The 19,534-nt window shown below is 46.1% G+C and overlaps 1 protein-coding gene across 3 annotated transcripts in view; it reads right to left on the bottom strand.

Annotated features, from left to right (window-relative positions):
• GNAO1 (G protein subunit alpha o1) overlaps positions 1–19,534 on the bottom strand; it is a 176,163-nt gene that overhangs the window by 47,966 nt on the left and 108,663 nt on the right. The window lies entirely within an intron of this gene.

Raw genomic sequence — 19,534 nt, forward strand, 5'->3', positions numbered from 1 at the left:
CCCTGCACATTCATTTTCTGATGTTCGCGTCCATCTCCCCCTATGTGTTTCCAGTCCATGACAGCAATGTGCACCCTTAAATCCAAGCACACACTGCAGCAATATCGGCTCGATATCTTTTCTCCAGCCAAATCCTATGGACATTTCAGTAATATTGCGCAGTGGCCATGATTCTGGTTGACTCGCAAAGAAGCAGATTTTGTTGCTTTGCGAGCCAACTAACGCCGCCCGCAGGGACGCCCAACCCCTGGTGGAACGCCGAATGTCCCCGCAGGCCTGCAAATGGATGTTTTGCATAAACATCCATTCGCGGCCTTGCTTGCGGGTCTGAAATCATTCGATGGTCGACGACCATCGAAAGATTTCTGAAGCACTTTTCTAATCGAAGTCACTGCAGTGAGGTCAGCTGCCGCCCCCAGAAGGCAGGAAGCCACCCCTGTCCGCATGGGTACACCCAGCGTTTTCCTGGGCACACCCAGAGTTTTCGTGGGTACGCCCAGGAACGCTCCCAGCTTTTGAAGCTTGGCTTGCATACGGGTATGGGCCATAGGGTCGAAAGTATGAAGTACGGATGACCATCGTTGCCTTTGCCATCGATGGTTGCCATCGATGGCAAAAGTGCAACTGACCATCAATAGTGTATCACTATGCAATGGATGACCATCGATGTTTTTACATATGGATGACCATCGATGTTTTTACATATTGATGGTCACCCATTTTTTTGACAGATTGGCCCGTGGGCCAATCAAAATACAGGGACAGGGCTTCACGGGTGTCAGGGGCGGAGCTATGCTCTGTGTCTGACCCCCTGGGGAAAGAAGCAAAATGAAACTATTAGTTTAAGCTGGACATCGATGGCGGGAAACCATATGGTTCTCCCCCATCGATGTCAAAACTATTTGTCATCGGTGATAAACCATCGATGATTTCTAATCATCGATGGTCATCCCTAGTATGAATTAGGTCGAACCGCTATAGGTCATGAAATAGGTCGACTGGTCTAAGGTGGTCGGACGGTCTACACAAGCATTAGGTCGACAGTCGGAAGGTGGACATAGTTTTACCATGTCTATGTCGACACGGCACTGTATCAGTATACCACTGCACTTGCCAAGCTTCCGACACACTATTATATTCTGCCTGAATGCCCTAGTGGATGGTAGGGTATGAAATACCGCATGTCGACCTATTTCAGGTGTCGACCTGTAGTGGTCGACCTATTGTGTGTCAGCCTTCATACCATCGACCGCATCCCCTGTATACACAGTCGAAAAGCATTGTTCATATCACTGAACTCCGCACATGACGCCCTGCTTGTATCTAACACACCACGGACATTCATAGACATGTTTGTGAGGGAGGGGTGACATGGAGGAACGCACTACAACATATGCATGGTGACGAAGCAAAGGGAGGGTACAGGATGGACCTATTAGCTAGTATCTGGAACTAATCACTGCCCTGCGGTCAGGACAGTCTGGGCACCAGGCTATACGTAGCACCTTACCACATACTGAATTTCCCATTTACTGAACTTTCGGGTGCAGAGCTAAAAGACAAAATGTGGACAGAGATGAGCGGGTCTATGAGCATGGAAGAGAGGAGCAGAAAATGAAATATTTCAATGTGGTTTTTGCTAGAGACTAATACTAAAATCACAGCACTACTAATCTCTCAGTTACTAAACTAGGCCGGAAATATACAATCAGATACACGTCACCTCACATTTACCTCAGGGAATGGTACATAAACTAAAGCTTCTAAAATCAGCCAATCAGATTCTGTGTATCATTTCTCTATTGCATCTTACAAAATGAAAGACCGAATAGGATTGGTTTTGAAGGTCTAATGTAACCTCGTTTATTTTAAGAAGTTTACCCCAAAGAAAGTGACAGCTACAGTATCTGCAGTGATCTGCTGGTGTATTCCACAAGTGTGGAATTCCATTTTGTTTATTCCACAAACAAAATCTGACAAGAAATCATGAAGGATCTGGAGACCACCCGTAAAGATTCGGAGGGCAACATGCCCATCACTATTCTACCCTAATAGAAATAAGAATAAACCCAAGTAACACAACCAAACTGATATACAAACCACATGGTTCTCTAGATGCCATGTTCCAGTACATAGAAGACAACAAACTCCTCCAACTTCTTTTTATAATAGTACAAAAAAGAAAAAAGAAACTGGCAGTGGCGATGGCAAGACAGCAACAGGATGCCATGACTCTGTGGCACTGGACAGGATACACCCATTTTCCTTCATAACATGAGATGCTCCCCTATAGACTTCTAGAGAAAGATGCGCTCTGGGTGGGGTTGCCCAGGGTGAGGCATATCCTTTACAATTAAAAGAGGATGTTGTCAGGATGTCTACTTGGCAACAAAGAGTTCTGTTGTAGCCGAAAGATCCCAGGAGAGAACACGCAGTACACTGGCAGATGAACGGGTGCCTTGTATAACAGCATATGGCCACTCTCTCTGAAAGACATTGTGGTTATACTTGGGACATACAATATTAATACTTACCAGAGATTACCAAGAAAACTACTGCACAGTTCATAATTGCCAAATTCTGAATACAGTTCACAAATGTTATGTCACAAAGGGGGAAATATACCAACCACACAGCTGTAGACAATAATGGAATAATCCTCTGCAATCCTCAGCCTTAGTTTTTGGTCCACCGCTCTGGCTCATCATAACAGTATCTCCATGACATTGAGGTTTAGTGGTGCAGCACTAGCACTCTGTGACACTGAGGCCTAGAGGTGCAGCAGTTACCTTTGTGACATTGAGGCCCAGAAGTGCAGCAGTACCTCCATGATGTTGAGGCCCAAAGGTGCAGCGGTACCTACAGATGGAGGCAGCCTCATCTGAGCGACTCCCATCATGAGGATCGCCAGCACAGGTTGGTGAATGGGGCACACACACGTTGGAGACACTCATGTGCCCCATTCTCGGCAATGGGCGTGCGGGCGTGTGAGATGCACACGTGTCCATACCCGCCGAATTGCTATTCACCAGATACCAGCGGATAGCGTTCCGGCGGCCGCATCTGTATGTGACGTTGAGGCCTAGAAGTGCAGCAGTACCTATATGACGTTGAGGCCTAGAAGTGCAGCAGTACCTATATGACGTTGAGGCCTAGAAGTGCAGCAGTACCTATATGACGTTGAGGCCTAGAAGTGCAGCAGTACCTATGTGACGTTGAGGCCTAGAAGTGCAGCAGTACCTATGTGACGTTGAGGCCTAGAAGTGCAGCAGTACCTATATGACGTTGAGGCCTAGAAGTGCAGCAGTACCTATATGACGTTGAGGCCCAGAAGTGCAGCAGTACCTATATGACGTTGAGGCCTAGAAGTGCAGCAGTACCTATATGACGTTGAGGCCCAGAAGTGCAGCAGTACCTATATGACGTTGAGGCCCAGAAGTGCAGCAGTACCTATAAGACGTTGAGGCCTAGAAGTGCAGCAGTACCTATATGACGTTGAGGCCCAGACGTGCAGCAGTACCTCCGTGACGATGAGGCCTAGAAGTGCAGCAGTACCTATATGACGTTGAGGCCTAGAAGTGCAGCAGTACCTATATGAGATTGAGGCCTAGAAGTGCAGCAGTACCTATGTGACGTTGAGGCCTAGAAGTGCAGCAGTACCTATGTGACGTTGAGGCCTAGAAGTGCGGCAGTACCTATGTGACGTTGAGGCTTAGAAGTGCAGCAGTACCTATGTGACGTTGAGGCCTAGAAGTGCAGCAGTACCTATATGACGTTGAGGCCTAGAAGTGCAGCAGTACCTATATGACGTTGAGGCCTAGAAGTGCAGCAGTACCTATATGACGTTGAGGCCTAGAAGTGCAGCAGTACCTATATGACGTTGAGGCCTAGAAGTGCAGCAGTACCTATGTGACGTTGAGGCCTAGAAGTGCAGCAGTACCTATATGACGTTGAGGCCTAGAAGTGCAGCAGTACCTATATGACGTTGAGGCCTAGAAGTGCAGCAGTACCTATATGACGTTGAGGCCCAGAAGTGCAGCAGTACCTATATGACGTTGAGGCCTAGAAGTGCAGCAGTACCTATATGACGTTGAGGCCCAGACGTGCAGCAGTATCTCCGTGACGATGAGGCCTAGAAGTGCAGCAGTACCTAAATGACGTTGAGGCCCAGAAGTGCAGCAGTACCTATATGACGTTGAGGCCTAGAAGTGCAGCAGTACCTATGTGACGTTGAGGCCTAGAAGTGCAGCAGTACCTATATGACGTTGAGGCCTAGAAGTGCAGCAGTACCTATATGACGTTGAGGCCTAGAAGTGCAGCAGTACCTTTGTGACGTTGAGGCCTAGAAGTGCAGCAGTACCTATATGACGTTGAGGCCTAGAAGTGCAGCAGTACCTATGTGACGTTGAGGCCTAGAAGTGCAGCAGTACCTATATGACGTTGAGGCCTAGAAGTGCAGCAGTACCTATATGACGTTGAGGCCTAGAAGTGCAGCAGTACCTATATGACGTTGAGGCCCAGACGTGCAGCAGTACCTATGTGACGTTGAGGCTTAGAAGTGCAGCAGTACCTATGTGACGTTGAGGCCTAGAAGTGCAGCAGTACCTATGTGACGTTGAGGCCTAGAAGTGCAGCAGTACCTATATGACGTTGAGGCCTAGAAGTGCAGCAGTACCTATATGACGTTGAGGCCTAGAAGTGCAGCAGTACCTATATGACGTTGAGGCCTAGAAGTGCAGCAGTACCTATATGACGTTGAGGCCCAGAAGTGCAGCAGTACCTATATGACGTTGAGGCCTAGAAGTGCAGCAGTACCTATATGACGTTGAGGCCCAGACGTGCAGCAGTATCTCCGTGACGATGAGGCCTAGAAGTGCAGCAGTACCTAAATGACGTTGAGGCCTAGAAGTGCAGCAGTACCTATGTGACGTTGAGGCCTAGAAGTGCAGCAGTACCTATATGATGTTGAGGCCTAGAAGTGCAGCAGTACCTATGTGACGTTGAGGCCTAGAAGTGCAGCAGTACCTATATGACGTTGAGGCCTAGAAGTGCAGCAGTACCTATATGACGTTGAGGCCTAGAAGTGCAGCAGTACCTATGTGACGTTGAGGCCTAGAAGTGCAGCAGTACCTATATGACGTTGAGGCCTAGAAGTGCAGCAGTACCTATGTGACGTTGAGGCCTAGAAGTGCAGCAGTACCTATATGACGTTGAGGCCTAGAAGTGCAGCAGTACCTATATGACGTTGAGGCCCAGACGTGCAGCAGTACCTATGTGACGTTGAGGCTTAGAAGTGCAGCAGTACCTATGTGACGTTGAGGCCTAGAAGTGCAGCAGTACCTATGTGACGTTGAGGCCTAGAAGTGCAGCAGTACCTCCGTGATATTGAGGCCTAGAAGTGCAGCAGTACCTATATGACGTTGAGGCCTAGAAGTGCAGCAGTACATCTGTGATGTTGAGGCCCAGAAGTGCAGCAGTACCTATATATGACGTTGAGGCCCAGAAGTGCAGCAGTACCTATATGAAGTTTAGGCCCAGAAGTGCAGCAGTACCTATATGAAGTTTAGGCCCAGAAGTGCAGCAGTACCTATAAGACGTTGAGGCCTAGAAGTGCAGCAGTACCTATATGACGTTGAGGCCCAGACGTGCAGCAGTATCTCCGTGACGATGAGGCCTAGAAGTGCAGCAGTACCTAAATGACATTGAGGCCCAGAAGTGCAGCAGTACCTATATGATGTTGAGGCCTAGAAGTGCAGCAGTACCTATGTGACGTTGAGGCCTAGAAGTGCAGCAGTACCTATATGATGTTGAGGCCTAGAAGTGCAGCAGTACCTATATGACGTTGAGGCCTAGAAGTGCAGCAGTACCTATGTGACGTTGAGGCCTAGAAGTGCGGCAGTACCTATGTGACGTTGAGGCTTAGAAGTGCAGCAGTACCTATGTGACGTTGAGGCTTAGAAGTGCAGCAGTACCTCCGTGATATTGAGGCCTAGAAGTGCAGCAGTACCTATATGACGTTGAGGCCTAGAAGTGCAGCAGTACATCTGTGATGTTGAGGCCCAGAAGTGCAGCAGTACCTATATATGACGTTGAGGCCCAGAAGTGCAGCAGTACCTATATATGACGTTGAGGCCCAGAAGTGCAGCAGTACTTATATGAAGTTTAGGCCCAGAAGTGCAGCAGTACCTATATGACGTTGAGGCCCAGAAGTGAAGCAGTACCTATAAGACGTTGAGGCCTAGAAGTGCAGCAGTACCTATATGACGTTGAGGCCCAGACGTGCAGCAGTATCTCCGTGACGATGAGGCCTAGAAGTGCAGCAGTACCTATGTGACGTTGAGGCCTAGAAGTGCAGCAGTACCTATGTGACGTTGAGGCCCAGAAGTGCAGCAGTACCTAAATGACATTGAGGCCCAGAAGTGCAGCAGTACCTATATGATGTTGAGGCCTAGAAGTGCAGCAGTAACTATGTGACGTTGAGGCCTAGAAGTGTAGCAGTACCTATGTGACGTTGAGGCCTAGAAGTGCAGCAGTACCTATATGATGTTGAGGCCTAGAAGTGCAGCAGTACCTATATGACGTTGAGGCCTAGAAGTGCAGCAGTACCTATGTGACATTGAGGCCTAGAAGTGCAGCAGTACCTATGTGACATTGAGGCCTAGAAGTGCAGCAGTACCTATGTGACGTTGAGGCCTAGAAGTGCAGCAGTACCTATATGACGTTGAGGCCTAGAAGTGCAGCAGTACCTATGTGACGTTGAGGCCTAGAAGTGCAGCAGTACCTATGTGACGTTGAGGCCTAGAAGTGCAGCAGTACCTATGTGACGTATGAAGTGTTTCAATGCAGCATAGTAGACACTTTAGTAAAAACTCAATTTTTTTGGCCAAAATAAACTACAACAAGATGTGTCCTCATAAACAGAGTCTCAATACGTTATTTGATGCGAGAGATGCCTGATGGCAGTACGCTGTACCAGGCTGTGCAGCAAAGCGGATTTTCTTTAAAATTTGCATTTTATTTGCATCACAGACTCAATGAAACAGACTCTGGTACGCCCCTTAACAGACTCTGGTACGCCCCTTAACAGACTCTGGTACGCCCCTTAATCTGTACCAGAGATGCTGGGCTGCAAATTAAACCGCACAGGAATCGGTTTTAAATATGTACAAAATTATTTATTAAGTATTCGTCACAATGTATACACCTGGGCTGTAAGACGCCAGTCTTCCTTTAAATGCTTTTATGGTGTTATAGGTCATTCAGCCCACAGGACAGCCCCCGCCTTCATCCCATTTAAATTACTCCGGAGGCAAAGTGGCTGGAAGCACCAGATAGAGAGGGAGGGGCGCGGTTTTGCAGCTGCTCTCCCCTAGCTTGATTTGCTTGACTTAAAACACAACGCATTCCTATAAGACAAGCTATTAAAGCTGGATTTTCCAGATGTGCATGACATGTACACATTAAATTGGCTACTATAAATATAACCAGACACTAATTGTCGGTTATTTCAGTGAAAAACAATCTGTTGGTAAAATCCGAAATGTTTCCAAAATGACATTTTATACAGATGTCACGTCTGCCTGCCTGTCACCGCCAGCTGATGCCGGCTGTGCCACACAGCAGTTTGGACGATGTCCTATGCAGGAGAGAGACATTTCACATAGATGCAGAATGTGGGAACGAGGCCCCGGGACTGGCATCTACATGCCATCACTGGATAAGACTGCTATTTCGAGTTAAACCCACGGGAGCCAGTGTAAGGACAGCTAGTTGCTAGGGAACTAGGAGAATTAAATCACATCACACGACGTCACTTGTGTTAGAGCAGTGGTCTGTGAGTGTAGTAGTTTGGGTGACTGGAGACGGACGCAATGAGGGTACACAAACGCACGGGCAACTGGAGAACGCCCAGTGACCTGGATATGCCACAGAATAGTGACCAATCTGAGCAGGGTTGCGAATAGCGGATTTAGGAACATTACAATGCAGCGGCATTTCTGTTCAGCTGCACAGAAGACACCAGGGGCGAGCACGGAAGAAGTGCGTAAATGTATACGCAGCTGGGAAATTGTATGTAGAACCTGCAAGATGTGTGGAAATGCCCATATTCAATGTCTCTGTCCTTCCGCTTGTGTGACAATAAGCCCAACTGTCAGCTTCAGTTTCTTATATAGCGCACACATATTCCGCAGCGCTGTACAGAGTATAGTTGAACATTCACACCAGTCCCTGCCCCAGTGGAGCTTACCATCTATATTCCCTACCACATGTACATGCACACACAGACATTCTTGGGTTAATTTGTTGGGAGCCAATTAGCCTACCAGTATAATTTTGGATTGTGCGAGGAAACCGGAGCACCCGGAGGAAACCCACACAAGCACGGGGAGAATATACAAACTCTGCACAGTTAGGGCCATAACTACTACGTACACATTCCGCAATAACGAGGAACTATGGTTTGGTCTATGGTAACGCAGATTGGATACAGTAGTAACATAACATGCCTGTGTTTTTCCAAACACCTCCAATAAACACTTTCTCTGAAATCCTCATTGCTAGAGAGATTGCAGCAGCAGCAGCAGCCCCTCTGCAAATGCGCACTGGGATCACAGCAAAGATGAATCGCCCCCTTAGCATGATTATAATTTATCATTGTCTGCAAATATGAGTTAGGCTCATAATCCATGATCAACCAATCGGCAAATGAGCCATACCTGATTACACTAGGCAGAGACGATCAGAACCCGACCAGAACTTCACAATGCAGAGCTCCACACAGTGACGCGAAAAACAAAGCAGACACCATTCTGATGGCAAATTTGTTAGTACCCTTAGAACTAACTGAAACAAGGTTTTGTTTCTCCTGAAAAGTGATAACATTAACCCATTGAGTGAGAGATGTGCAAAACATCCAGTAAAAATGCCAGGGCCGTAGGTCGAGGAATAGGAATCACTTTAGTTATTGCCGGCAAATTATCTGAAGTCAATTAATTGAAGTTTAGTTAAATATTTTGCTTCAGCACTAGGAGAAAGTGGCTCTCGTTCTTCTTTCACAGTTTTATCCTTCACATTTTGGTTCTCCATTATCTTTCAGGGGTGGAATTACGCATCAGTATCACTGGACTAAAATTATGCACCAGTAGTATCACTGGACTGGACTTATACAGCACTATCACTGGACTGGACGGCACTATCACTGGACGGCACTATCACTGGACTGGACAGCACTATCACTGGGTTGGATTTATACAGCACTATCACTGGACTGGACGGCACTATCACTGGACTGGACGGCACTATCACTGGACTGGACGGCACTATCACTGGACTGGACAGCACTATCACTGGACGGCACTATCACTGGACTGGACAGCACTATCACTGGGTTGGATTTATACAGCACTATCACTGGACTGGACGGCACTATCACTGGACTGGACGGCACTATCACTGGACGGCACTATCACTGGGTTGGACTTATACAGCACTATCACTGGACAGGACTATACAGCACTATCACTGGACTGGACGGCACTATCACTGGACTGGACAGCACTATCACTGGGTTGGATTTATACAGCACTATCACTGGACTGGACGGCACTATCACTGGACTGGACGGCACTATCACTGGACGGCACTATCACTGGGTTGGACTTATACAGCACTATCACTGGACAGGACTATACAGCACTATCACTGGACTGGTCGGCACTATCACTGGACTGGACGGCACTATCACTGGACTGGACGGCACTATCATTGCACTGGACGGCACTATCATTGCACTGGACGGCACTATCACTGGACTGGACGGCACTATCACTGGACTGGACGGCACTATCACTGGACTGGACGGCACTATCACTGGACGGCACTATCACTGGACTGGACAGCACTATCACTGGGTTGGATTTATACAGCACTATCACTGGACTGGACGGCACTATCACTGGACTGGACGGCACTATCACTGGACGGCACTATCACTGGTCGGCACTATCACTGGGTTGGACTTATACAGCACTATCACTGGACAGGACTATACAGCACTATCACTGGACTGGACGGCACTATCACTGGACTGGACAGCACTATCACTGGGTTGGATTTATACAGCACTATCACTGGACTGGACGGCACTATCACTGGACGGCACTATCACTGGACGGCACTATCACTGGGTTGGACTTATACAGCACTATCACTGGACAGGACTATACAGCACTATCACTGGACTGGTCGGCACTATCACTGGACTGGACGGCACTATCACTGGACTGGACGGCACTATCATTGCACTGGACGGCACTATCACTGGACTGGACTATACAGCACTATCACTGGACTGGACGGCACTATCACTGGACTAGATGGGACTATCACTGGACTGGACGGCACTATCACTGGACTGGATAGCAGGCAGGCAGCCATAATGTGCTGCCTCTTTACTCTCCGTGTCTGGAGTGAAGATGGCATCCTTTAAAGGGTCCGGATCTTGCAAGATCCGAAAGTAGGATCTCGCGAGGTCCGGAGATCCGTGCTCCGAGTCTGGGCAGGAATTCCCAAACAGGCTCGGAAAGCACTATGGATTGGGAGGTGTCTGGATTCCCTCAATCCGAACTCGCACATCCCTATAAATTATTGACTATTGCCCAAAACAATTTTGAAACAAAATAAAACTTGTATGTACCCCTTAGCAAAAAATAATCTATGATGTACTTTCACTTTGAGCATTACAATGGAGTATTTTGGTCCGTTGAGAGGCCTCTAGTGGTCAGTGGTGGTTCTTCACCTCATGGAGGTGAGGAGATAAGCCTTTTATATGTATATATGCATTTAGAGAGATATTTCAAACTAATTGCAACTTACATCATACATGTTTTCAATCATTTCAGTCATCCAGCCTATTTAAATGGAGACAATAAGTCTCTCGTCTGTTTGTATGCATTAAAAAAAAATCACAATGATGCCAGACAGTGCCTCTGGGAGAATGTCCTTTGGGTAGAGAAGGCTTGGTTATGTTTTGGGGCTACACTAGTGCTTCTGACACAAGCAGCCAAGAATCTGGACACAGTGAAAGCGCAAAACTACTAAGGCTGTTTGAAGAGAAGCCAACTTCTCAGTGTCAAAAAGCTCTGTCTCATTCTCCAGTCATTGGTCCTCCAACATGATAATGACTTAAAAAACATGCAGCGTAAAGAATGGATAAGAATGGCCTTCTATGAGATGTAATCTGAATTCTAACAAACCTCTATGGAAAGAGCTGAAATGGTCTTGAGAAGGCAACAATCAAACCATACAGGTTCAGTATTATTTCCTGTCATTTAAAATGCCAGCTGTCAAAACACCGACAAGCATTGGCAGACAGTCAGAATACTGACATGTGAGAAATGCCGACATTCAAAGCCGACATGGACATCTTATAAGTATACTAGAAGAGATCCTTACAAAATCATCAGAAGCCAGCAGTGTTCAGGGTACCAGATGAGGCAGACAACCTGGGCACACTACATAGGGTACAATGTGCAAGATGCTCTATGGAAATAAATCCAGGTGCAAAAATGAGAGGTGACTTGGACTAACATAATGCTTATACATCAGAACTACGGGTACAAAAATCACAAAAAAATAAGGATCAAATATGGTTTGTGGTAACATGTTTAAAAAAGGGGCAGACGAGATGGGCCAAGTGGTTCTTATCTGCCGTCAAGTTTCTAAATAAAATAATTAAAAACCAATAGTAGGAACTACACTATATCTATTTTTTAAACACTGTAATGCTACATTTACTCTAGTTTATTAGGTTGAGGAGAGAGTTCTATGTTGACGCTATTCATACCGCCAGAGCCATACGGTCACCATAGTAACAATAGCGCAATCTTTAACTTACTGCGCATCTTTAGTCTTACTTTCCCCTCCACAGTCCTAAGTATACTGTATGCCTCTGATTGGAGAGTGACTGTGCCATAGAGACATTGCGGTACATATATATGTGCCACCATGCCTGGGTACTATAGGCCTGATTCTGGTTGGCTTCCTAAGCTGTGTAAATTCGCTGCTTAGTGAGCCATCTAATGCTGCCCACTAGGCAAGTGAACGCCTGTCCCCCACCAGCTGGGAAAATTTCCTCACCACATTGCAAATTAATATTTTGCATACCAGGGGAGCATACGGGACAAAGTAATTCCATAATCGCCAACCACCTTGTTCGCAAATGTAAGTCAGTCTTAACTGACCTATATTTGTGGCATGCGGGTCTTAAAATGGGTCGGGTGGCTGACGTCTGTCGCTTTCCCCCGGCAGGTAGCTGCCTGCCTGCATTTGCGTGGGGACACGCAGCATTTTCCTGGGCGCACCCACCGTGTTTGTTGGAAACCACTGGGCGTCCCCATGTGAGCTCCCCATGTCCACCTCCATCGTGCCCCCCCCACTCCACCGCCACCATGATGGGAATATGCTCCCAATACCGCACACCACCTGCATCAACCCACTCCTGGCTGGCTCGGTCATACTGTAAGTACCTGCATTGTTTTCCTGCTGCATTATCGCTGTACTGATCAGCATCCTCTGTTCTACCTAGCTGAAAAAATATACCAACCCCTGTTTAAGCTATTCATCGTGTGCACTGGCATCCATCACACCCTGCTGACACCTATCAACATCATAGGTTCTGCCAATATTCCTATCGCCTAGGACATAAATGTCCTTCAGTTTCCCATCTATCATATGAGACTGGCAGAGTGCTATCAATAAGGAATATGAGAAATATAAAATACGAGAGTGTTGTCAATCTTATATTCATTCTCACAAACAGAACAGCTAAAAAATATTATTAAATAAAAACACCTTTTGCTGTATTATAGATGCGAGTCTGTGTTTGTGTGGGCGTCCTCCTGGTGTGTAGGAAATGTCCTCCTACGTGCCGGGTGTGGGAGAACACATACACTTGCGAAAGACAGTTATTATGTCAGCCGTACGATCTTCTGTTGGAGTACGTCTAATTGGAGCCAAACCCTAACAACGTCCACCATTGGCCTGTCAACATTACACTGAGTCGACATTGTGAATGCTGAAAATATACTTTACAAAAGCATAAAAAAGTGAGCTAACTGGTTTGTGATATCATCACAAGTGTATATGTATGTGCCTATACGGTAGAAAACAAATTTTGTAAGCCAGGCCTAGCCTTGCCAACCTGCGGCTCCCCAGCTGTTGTGAAACTACACATCCCAGCATGCTTTGACACAGTTTTAGAACTCTCTAATTGCAAACGTGTGGCAAAGCATGCTGGGACGTGTAGTTTCACAACAGCTGTAGTGCCACAGGTTGGCCAGGCCTGTTATAAGCAATAACTGACTGAAATGTCCTCTGTAAAACACTGTAGGCACTAAATAGAACTTCACAGTAACGACATATTAATCCCACTGGGGCTTGTAATATAAAATACGGACGCGACACTTCATTTGAGGTATGCTGTGAAACGATTGCATTGCGGAACTGCCTCAGTCTGTGTGGCGAGCACTCTATGCGCACTCTGTGTTCTGCTGGTCCTGAAGATAAGCAGGCTGCCCGATGGGTGTCAGACTCGTGGAACAGATGTAAGGTCTCCAGATTAATCAGCATACGCTCCTTTTGTAATTAATTTTTGCAATTTTACTTTGGTGATTAACCTTCCTGCTTTGCCCATTAGGTCATCTGCTGCTTAACCGGATCCCTGCTCTTACTGGAATGAAGGGGAGCACTCCCAGCGAGTGCGGACAGTGCAGCCAAAAATAACAGCGCTGCAAATACACATTCCTGGAAGACTGTTTCACCCTTTTTGCTCATCAACACGGACGTAATAGAGTTAACATTGACTGAGTATACTGCATTCTTTATGTATGTCTAAGTGCCTTCATATATTACCGTGTATCTTCACATAGCTAGAATGGATGGATAATCTGGAAACAAAAGAATCTCAAGTTACTATGCACCAGGGACTAGGGCAATAATGGGGGTTATGCATCGCCACGGCGATACAAAATGTCCTATTCTAGCAATTTGCTATGTTAGGGTTCCTCCGGGAGCCTCAGTGAAAACCACTTATTAGTTCTCAGCGAGGCTGAAGTAATAAGCACGCGTGTGACTATACGTGCTTTGCCAGTTTCCCACTGCCAGGTATAACGCCATCCTGAGATGGCACCAGCTAGCGGTCGTGAGCTATGTTTTTCTTGGCTTTTTGAGCAGACTCCCCACTAAAGTCTCCAGAGGTCTAAAGGAACTATAGATTATAGATCATCTATAGCAGTGGTAGCCAACCCTAGCCCTCGAGAGCTACCAACAGTTCACATTTTCCAGCCAACCTAGCTGCTGCACAGCTGCACTCATTAATCACTGCCACATTTTAAAAGATCCACAGATGGAGCTAATTTGCTCACTTGTGATTCTGTGAGGAGACCTGCAAAACATGCACTGTTGGTAGCTCTCGAGGACTAGGGTTGGCTACCCCAGATCTATAGTATGTAAGCTTGCAGCAGGGCCCTCCTACTGTACCTCCAAGTCTGTCCGTTGTTCCCAGTTTGTTTGATCACTGTTTACTACAGGTTGAGTATCCCGTATCCGAATATCCGTTATCCGAATTATTCCGAAAACCATACATTCCAGAAAGTGAACAAAAACATTTGGTACTTGTGTAGTATCATGGCTCCCATCGCATGCCATATGTAGTGGCATGCGATGCGATTTTACCTGTTTTTATGCATTTTTGATAAAAATCGCATCGCATCGCATGCGATCGCATGCGATGCAATGTAATTTTTCACTGAAATTATGGACACGAGTTGAAATCATGTAAAATGCACCCCAAATGTAATTTTTCACACTGTACCACCCCCACTATCAACGCCAACCCGAAGCGTGGCGAGCGCAGCGAGTCCGCGAGGGGCGGCCGTACGCGTCCTACGACCTTTTCATACCCCCACTATCCACGTCGGCGTGGAGTTGAGAAGATAAAGTGTGGTGAGCACAGCGAGCCACCGAGCCCGAAGCGTGGCGAGCCCCGCAAGGGGACGCGGATACCTTCACAGGTATCCGTGTCCCCTCGCGGACTTCACAGGTATCCGTGTCCCCTCGCCACGCTTCGGGCACGGTGGCTCGCCACACTTTCTATTCTCAACTCCACCCCGACGTGGATAGTGGGGGTATGAAAAGGTCGTAGAACGCGTACCGCCGCCCCTCGCGGACTCGCTGCGCTCGCCACGCTTCGGGTTGGCATTGATAGTGGGGGTGGTACAGTGTGAAAAATGACATTTGGGGTGCATTTTACATGATTATAACTCGTGTCCATAATTTCAGTGAAAAATGACATTGCATCGCATGAGATCGCCTGCGATGCGATGCTTCCCTGTACGATGCACATCGTGGGAGCCGTGATACTACGCAAGTACCAAACATTTTTTTTTGCTAAACACTTACTGGGGACATCTGTAACAGCACTACTGAGGGAATGATATGTAACTGACACTATGGGGGAAATTTACTAAAGGAAATTTGTAAAAAATAGGTGTATTTGTATCCAGAAATACACTTATTTTTGACATTTACTATCCCGAAAATACGGCAATTCATATTTGTATTGATAGCACATCAATGCGAATACGAATTGCCATATTTTCGGGATAGTAAATGTCAAAAATAAGTGTATTTCTGGATACAAATACACCTATTTTTTTTTACAAATTTCCTTTAGTAAATTTCCCCCTATATATGTGCAAGACAATGATTGCTTGGCATTCAAATTTAGTGCCTGAGATTGTACACAAACTTTGTTTCATGCACAAATAAAATATATGTGTTTATTTCATGTGTTTGATGTATATGTACAACATAAATGCAAGATACCTCAAGATACATCATTGAAATATAAAAATATTCTGAAATACGGAATAATCCGTTAACCAAAATTCTCCTGGTCCCGAGCATTTTGGATAAGGGATACTCAACCTGTATGGTAAAGTGCAACAGAATCTGCTGCACTATATAAGGAACTGTAAAGGAATCTGCTGCGCTATATATGACACTAACGGAATCTGCTGCGCTATATAAGACACTGTAACGGAATCTGCTGCTCTATATAAGACACTGTAACGGAATCTGCTGCGCTATATAAGACGCTGTAACGGAATCTGCTGCGCTATATAAGACACTAACGGAATCTGCTGCACTATATAAGTCACTGTAACGGAATATGCTGCGATATATAAGACACTGTAACGGAATCTGCTGCTCTATATAAGACACTGTAACGGAATCTGCTGCGCTATATAAATCACTGTAACGGAATATGCTGCGATATATAAGACACTAAAGGAATCTGCTGCGCTATATAAGACACTGTAACGGAATCTGCTGCTCTATATAAGACACTGTAACGGAATCTGCTGTGCTATATAAGACACTAACGGAATATGCTGCGATATATAAGACACTGTAACGGAATATGCTGCGATATATAAGACGCTGTAACGGAATCTGCTGCGCTATATAAGATGCTGTAACGGAATCTGCTGCGCTATATAAGACACTGTAACGGAATCTGCATGGCTGCCGCACTCACTCAGCTCACTACTTAACTCTCCCTCTATGTCCATTGGGATGGTATGAATGGTTGGTTAAAACAAAATAAACATGAAAAAAAATCTCTTGTTGACCACATTCCCGTAGAACATTTTTAGGCATCTAAACCATTAGTGGTCGACCACCTGATTGTCCATCTAGATCAGGCATTCCCAACCACGGTCCTCAAGGCGCACCAACAGTGCAGGTTCTAGTGATATCCGGCTTGTGCACAGGTGACTTAATTTGTATCTGAGGGATTCTGATTAATCCGTCTGTGCTGAAGCCTGTATATCACTAAAACCTGCACTGTTGGTGTGCCTTGAGGACCGTGGTTGGGAATGCCTGCCCTAGATGGACACCAACTGGATACGCTTGTCTGCTACCCTTTATGTGAAGTCATTTTTCCTTAACTTTCCTCATAACTTCCCTCCCTCCTGCCAGCATTTTGGGGGGGGTCCTGAAAATGCAGGTGTGTCCGGACCGCTTGGGTCGAAGCATCTATGTGTGATGTCACATAGCCACTGCGACTCAAATGTGATGTCACATAGCCACTGTGACTAAGCAGCACGGGCAGTCCCTGAATGTGCAAAGTGCTCACACAATACCGCTGCAAATGCAAAACTTTGCATTTGCATCATGGTGAGGGACCCAGCGAGCAGGGCAGCCTTACCCTGTGCTGGGCAGCCCCACCCCCCTCCTACCTAGTGCCAACAGGTACCAGTCCCGGCGCTCCTGCTCCTCCTTTGAGAATGTCATTTGTAAAATGTCCGACACCTTCACAGCAGACAGTTATTACGAATGCTAGAGGAGGCGGCGACCTCCTCTTGCATCCTAAATAATGGTCTGCTGTAAGGCGGCGGCCATTTTGTAAGTGACATTCTAACAGGAGGAGCAGGAGTGCCGGGACTGCAACGGAGCAGCAATGGATTGTCAGCAACGGCGCAGCGGTGAGGAGGGGTAGGAGGTGGGGGCACACAAATTTTAGTTAAGCCACTGCTGATGTGAGCTCCCTCATCATTGCTAGCCCGGCCACTCATCTATTACCAGCAGATGAGCGGCGGAGAGAACGACATTTTACAGCATCCGGCTATGAAAAGTCATCCACCCCCAAAATGGGCGAAAAAACTCTCAGTGTATATGCACTAAGCGTCATCTCTCACCATACACGTTGGGCAAAAATGCCCAGTGTGTATGGACTTCAAACTGGTTTTGCAGTGTAAATGATTGCCGCTTTAAAAAAAAGCTGGAGATTTCCTACCAAATCTCTCACTTTCTGAATCTCTCATCCTATTAAATCTCACCTTAAGTGTCATTAAAAACAAAACAACTGTGATATGGTTTATACAATTCTGCCACAATATCAAATTTACACAGCGAAACCTGTATGCCTGTCTAATAGCAAACTGCTCAGTTCTTATACAAGATTAGTCTAGCACCCTACCCATTAAGGATATCATATTCAAGATTTCAAGTTCTACTTCCTTGAAAGGAAAACCCAGAAATATCCCTTACATGGGCCTGCAGAAAATGTAATGTTATAGGTGGGAACCTATTACGGTCTGCAGTAACATTCTTTTCGGTAAGACGACCTTTATTATTTTATCGTAATTTTTTTTTATATAGCCAATATTTTCCACAAGCAGTCATAACAATATCCGTCTCCTTCTGCTCCTGGCTCCGTCTGCTGAACAGCAGTGCTAATGAAAACTGCCCCACACAAAATGGCTGCCCCCATACAGCAGACAGTTTTCAGGGATGCTAGAGGAGGCGGCGGCCTGAAATCCGCAGGGGGGGGGGGTGCATTGTTCCTAGTTGCGCCACTGTATACATACATACACACACACACACACATGTACGTACACACTGTACAAACAAACACATCTGTTACCATCCATTTAAAATTAAGCTTTTAGTATTAAATTCATTCTGCTGTGAAAGTGGCTCTATGGAGTCACCAGATTTACTACCCCATTACTTTATAATGGTCGGATCTCACAGCAAGAGGATATAAATGAGGTGAACTGCACAAAATGGAGGCTACACTGAGCAACTAAACAATATACAAATCATTATGGATTTTAGGGATAACATTTTGGGGATTAGCATCTTGAAAACAACAAGGACTCAGCAGACACGACGAGAACACATTTGTTTTGGTTTTACAGATTAATTAAAGCAACGTCTAATTACTAAGGCTTTACTGAACACAGGTTAGTGCAGCACCAGTAATATTTTAAACGCACTGGGAAATCCCCTTTGTATGGAGTCTGCGCTGACTGTACAGCCTCTGAATTATAACACAAATATCCATCTGGAGCAGGCATGTCCAACGTTGGCCCTCCAGATGTTGTGAAACTACACATCCCAACATGCTTTGCCGCAGTTTTGCTATTAGAGAATGCTAAAACTATTGCAAAGCATGCTGGGATGTGTAGTTTAATAACATCTGGCGGGCCAACGTTGGACATGCCTGATCTAGAGCATCTACTGTCTTAAGGCCCATACTCACTGGGCGATTTTCAGCTGACAGATCAGTTTTGCGGTTTGAGCGTCTTTCAGCTCAAAAGCCGCCCAGTGTGCGCGCCGAGCAATGAGCAGTAAGTACTGATGTCGCATCATCACCTGCTGCACCAATGGCAGTTCTGCCTCTGGGTCAGTATGTAGAAAGGTCAACATCTGATTTACTTACTATTCACGTGAACATCTATTGGGAAACATAACCCGTTGAGAGCAGGTATAAGTTTCTACTGGGTATCCAGATGATCGATCAACAGTTAAAATATTGACAGTCAATACTGTAGGTCAACATGCATACGGTTGATGAGGACAAAAGGCCTGCAGGATGAAATGGTCGCCATGACAATGCTTGACCCCGAATAGGGTCAGCATGAGTTTTGGGAATTATTAGCATTTTTTATTTTTACTTTTTCAT

Source organism: Crinia signifera, chromosome 11, assembly GCF_055691185.1.
Source record: "Crinia signifera chromosome 11, ASM5569118v1, whole genome shotgun sequence".
NCBI classification, from domain to species: domain Eukaryota; kingdom Metazoa; phylum Chordata; class Amphibia; order Anura; family Myobatrachidae; genus Crinia; species Crinia signifera.